General features: G+C 40.6%; 1 protein-coding gene across 1 annotated transcript in view; it reads left to right on the forward strand.

Annotated features, from left to right (window-relative positions):
* The window catches only part of b3gat2 (beta-1,3-glucuronyltransferase 2 (glucuronosyltransferase S)), a 70,507-nt gene that overhangs the window by 20,959 nt on the left and 44,395 nt on the right, over positions 1 to 5,153 (forward strand). The window lies entirely within an intron of this gene.

The following is a 5,153-nucleotide window of genomic DNA, read 5'->3' on the forward strand; positions in this document are numbered from 1 at the left end:
ATGAAGCAGATCAGCAGCAACATGAAACAGATCAGCAGCAACATGAAGCAGATCAGCAGCAACATGAAGCAGATCTGTACTGTTACTTCGCCCCTGAGCCAGTCTCAACTGGAGTAACTCTGTTGTTTCAGTCCTCCTGTGACCTTATTAAAGAAAATACAGATATATTACAGATATTGAATTAATGTTTGGTGTGGTAGCTGAGAGATTCCCAATACGTAAGACAAATCGATATCCAGAAAACCCACAGCATTGTGTGCAGTTGTCTACAATATTATGATCACAATTGTCTGAAACTTCAACATTTTGGAGTTGATCGTAGTTAAACCATCACAGTAGCCATCACTATAATATATATATATATATATAATATATATATATATATATATAATATATATATAATAATGTTTAGCACTGTACTCAATTGTTTTACCAATACCATCCCATTAACCTAATTATGTCTTATCTAATCTTATATGCACCTGACATAACTTTTCCATGTTAGAATATGAGCCGCAACACAAAAGTTTTAAATTCAGTGTAGAATGCACCAAAATGCAGCGATCACTCTTCGTCAATACATTTGTCGTTATGCTCGTTCTTTTCTGACTGCACTGAAATGCTGTTGTTTTGTTTAGTGTGTGCAGACAGACAGTTGTGGTTTAGCTCTGTGCACACTGAGCGAGCCTCTTTGTGCAGATAAAGCTGCAATGAATTAGAGTTGCAAACTTTCCCAGTGCCAGCAGAAATCCACAGACGGTGGCATAAAACCCAGCATGAGTTAATGCAGTCGGCTCCGAGCAGAATAATTTACCATCTGCTGAAAGCCCACATTTTCTTCTGGCTCCCAGCAAATATTTTGACATTGAACTGTTCCTGATAAAACCGGTGCTGATCATACAAATGTTGTTAACTACATCGTTATCTACACACTTCTCTTGCCTACAGAGCAGTTATTTATTTCTATACTATGACGCTGCACTGATTAAATTGATGCCAAACAATTTTTCATGCTGACATATGTTTGACATATTAAACCAAAGATTAGCTCAATGTTTGTCCATGTCCTGTACTTACAGTGTAGTAGTGACTGTGAAGGTGAACCTAATGAATCAGCCACAGGAATCATAAACCCACAGCTCTTTATCAGATACAAATTATAGATGGAAACGGTCCTGGTCATACAGCCTGTTTTTATTTCAGTGTTTACTCTGAAATGGTTTAATTATTGAAAACCCATTGAATCTAAAGACGGCTCCTTCACATGACATTCATGGCTGGACTTGGACACCTTTTGGCCACCTCAGTGCACTGTCGGCAGCGAGGGGGCCGAAGGCAACCTACCCCTGTTGCATCCTTTGTACCGCAAATTAATGTAATAGAAGGTTATAGAAATGTAATGCTGTCAAGGACAAAATAAAAATGTGAACACTATCACATTATAACATGATAATTATATTGTCCAAACATGAGCATTTCATCCAAATGGCAGTAGTAGGCTATGCTAGGCTAATACAATTATCACATTTGTACAATATTATTATCATGTTATAGCCTGACAGTGTTCAAAATTTTATTTTTTTTCTTGACCGCAGTACACTTGTGTAGAAGAGCAAAACAGTCAACATGGAAAAGGTAAGCCAGCTTCGTGGCTCAGTAATGTGATAAAGGGATGATAGATCTGTGCAACGACTCGAACGACATCAAGTCAAGTCAGATTTATTTATAAAGCAAATTTAAAACAGCAGCTGTTACCAAAGTGCTTAACAGTAAAAATCAATAGGAGTAATTTAATGATTAAAAAAAATAATTAATTAAAAGCATTAAAAAAACAAAAACACAGAACAATGAAATGCTAAATCAAACCACACTGTGTTAAATGTCAATGTGAAGTGGCTGTCTAATATCCTGATGCATGCTCAATAATCCAGGTAGAAAAATCTAAAAAAGGTCAATCTGGTCCTCTGGACATTCAAAAAAACAAAACAAAGCAAAACAAACAAAAAAATATAGAAACGTTTCGTCTTTCATCCGAAAGACTTCCTCAGTCTGAGGTGCTGTTTTCAGCTCAGTCTTATAAATAGCACCTTCTCAGAGTGGATCAACCAGTTTGCTGCTGACAACCAAAACCAGCTGATCACATGGTGAAGAAGGACCATCAGCCTAACAATGGATCATTAGCACACTGATGGCTGTTTACTGTTCACAGAGGGCTGAGGGATACTAGCAATCACAGCATTGTAAGAGGGGGACAGTTGAACCCGGAGGCCTCCACCCCTGTTTAATGATGGACGATTTCTTTTCACAAAGATGGCCTCCTTTACTCCTCTCTCAAACCATCGTTCCTCTCTGTCCAGGATGTGAACATCTTCATCCCTGAAAGAGTGACCGCTGGCCTGGAGATGAGTGTAGACCGCCGAGTCCTGGCCTGATGATGTTGATCTTCTGTGCTGGGCCATCCTTTTGGCCAGTGGCTGTTTAGTTTCCCCGATGTAAGACTGATCACAGCCCTCCTAACACTGAACAGCATAACAGTAATATTGTGTATGCTGTTCAGTGTTAGGGTTACTGATGAAGCCTTCTGGATCGAAGGCGAAACGTTTCAGCACAAAAAAATAAACTGTCCAGATGACCTGACTGAAAAATGTTGGATTGTATACCTGGATTATTGAGCATGGACTTTGTTGTCTGGTACACAGTTAATGTGTCGTGCTCCATGTCAACTCAGCTCCATGCCTTTTTTGGTTCCACAATGCTTTCATTTCTGAAAGCTCACATCTCTGCTGGCCATGACCGACCTCAGTTGTTATTTATGAACACCTAAAAGTAGCATAAAAAGGGACTGGTTTGTGACACCATTACAAAGCCTTAAGATTTTATAATTGCAGCATTAAACCCCTTCCCAGGTCAGTATGTACCTCCATCAGATGAATCATTTACAGTTTTAGTCACTTTGTACTGATTCTTTTGGCTTAAAAAAAAAAGCCTTATGCCACAACTCTCTTTGTATCCATGTCTACCAACTTTGTATCCTGTTTTTGTTAGTTTTTTACCCTGAGGTGGGAACAAAACTAACAAAATAGGATACAAAGTTGGTAGACAGGAAACAGACTGAGGTGTCTGTTTCCTGTCTACCTTGTCAACAATTTGGATACATTTTGGTATCTAAACCTAGTGTACAGGGTTTATTCTACTGTTGTGCAATTTTGAAATTAACTAATAAATCTGGACAAGTTTAATTATCTATCCATTTATTTTTTCTTACTTGCTTTTTCTAGCCAGGGCTCTGGGTAGCTGATATCTCTCCAGTGGTGACTGGGTGAACATTTGGGTACACCAGGGACATGTCAGCCATCCACTACAGTGCTACACAGAGTAGAACAACACAGATAACATCAAACTCACACCTAATGGCAGTTCAGGGTAGCCAAATAACCCAAAATGCTTGTTTTTAGATTGTGGGAAGAAACCAGGAAAAAATCATGCACGCATGCATTGGGAGGACACGCAAATTCCACTCAGAAAGACCATAGCCAGGAGTCAAACATGCAACTTTTTTGAGGTCTATAGGTGCATGGGTGAGAAGTAACAACAGTTTTGTACCTAGTTGGTAGAAAATGTCAACCACTATAGACAAATGGTAAAGGTTTGCTCCAAATTTGCAAATGGGGAGGAACACATTCACCAGCACCCATTCCGACATCACTTTATATCCCAGGGTTTTAGAGCAGGATAAAACCAATGGACCCCAATAAGAGTTGATGTGATTGGGTTAAGTCCTTGTAATAATAATAATCAATCATTTTCACACAGTGACTGCTGGAGATAGGTACCACCGACCCCTGTGACCTGGAAAGAAAGACGCAGGTAAAGATTAATGGATGTGCTGAGCTGGAAAACCTTCAGGAAGTCGTCAGTAAACAGATGAACCAAATCAACACTCTTCCTCAGTCATCTCAGTCATCTCAGTCATCTCAGTCTGCGTCTCCTTTTTACAAACAGCTGATGTCAGTGCAGACAGTGAGGAAGACAACAGAAAGAGAATAAAGGAGTTTAACCTCTGGGGAGCAGGGTTCAAAGCTGTTGGTGTTGCTCAGGAGCCAAACAGCAGAACGCTGCAGTGGAGTGAGGAAGAGGGGCTTTGAACAGAGAATTAAAAGAAGGTGATGCTCACTGTTGCTGTGATGGAAGTGAAGAAATGTTTCATTTATACACTTCCTGTCATTGCGAAGATAAAGTTAGCTCACATCTGGTTGTTCATTGGAAAATGAAAATGTTACAATTATTATCTCTTACAGTGTGATATAAATAACCGGTAATTTCCTGATCTTTTTCTCTGCAGTGACAGAGCTTTTCTTCCTGCTGCTGCTGGGAGTCTGCAGACAGAAACTTTTCTGTTACAGTCGGAGGTTCCCATCTGTTAGGGTCGGAGTGAGAACTCAGGATTTCTTTAGGGACAAAAAGGAATATTAATACAAATCTATCCATCTTTTTTGTATTTTTGATGTCAGTCCCCAGCGATATTTCTCAAATACACTTTCCATCTGGGGATCCCAACTTGGTCACAGGCCAGAGAACATATAATATCCTTCTCCTGAGTTCTGGGCCTGCTCCAAGTGGGCCATGCATGAAACACCTCCAGAGGAGAGGGAGACAACCAGGAAGCTTTCTAATCGGCTGTCCAAACCACTTCAGCTAACTCGTTTTGATTGGAACTGCAGGAGGAGATGTGACTCCAAGTTCCTTCCAGATGATGGATCACCTCAAAGGCTGAACCTGGCCTCCATACAGCGGAAGCCCAATTCACGTTTGAATCCAGGATCTCATTTCTTCAGTAGTACCTCATGACCACAGGTGATGGATTCCAAGTAAACTGAGATCTTAGCCTTTTGGCTCAGTTTTTCAACCTTCACCCTAAAAGACTGGAGCAACACCCTCATTATGGCAGCTGAAGCTTCCATCTGTGGGCTTGTCTCCTGCCCCATGCTGCCATCACTTGACTTAGACGACCTGACTCTCAGCCCAGCTGCCCAGCACTTTGCACTAAACTCATCCAGCTTGTGCTGAGGGTCAAGGTGTGAATATCTGAAGATCAAGGCGTGAATGTCTGAAGGTCAAGGTGTGAATATCTGAAGGTCAAGGTGTGAATATCT

This window comes from Nematolebias whitei, chromosome 1 (assembly GCF_014905685.2).
Source record: "Nematolebias whitei isolate Nwh7 chromosome 1, NemWhi1, whole genome shotgun sequence".
Taxonomy (NCBI): domain Eukaryota; kingdom Metazoa; phylum Chordata; class Actinopteri; order Cyprinodontiformes; family Rivulidae; genus Nematolebias; species Nematolebias whitei.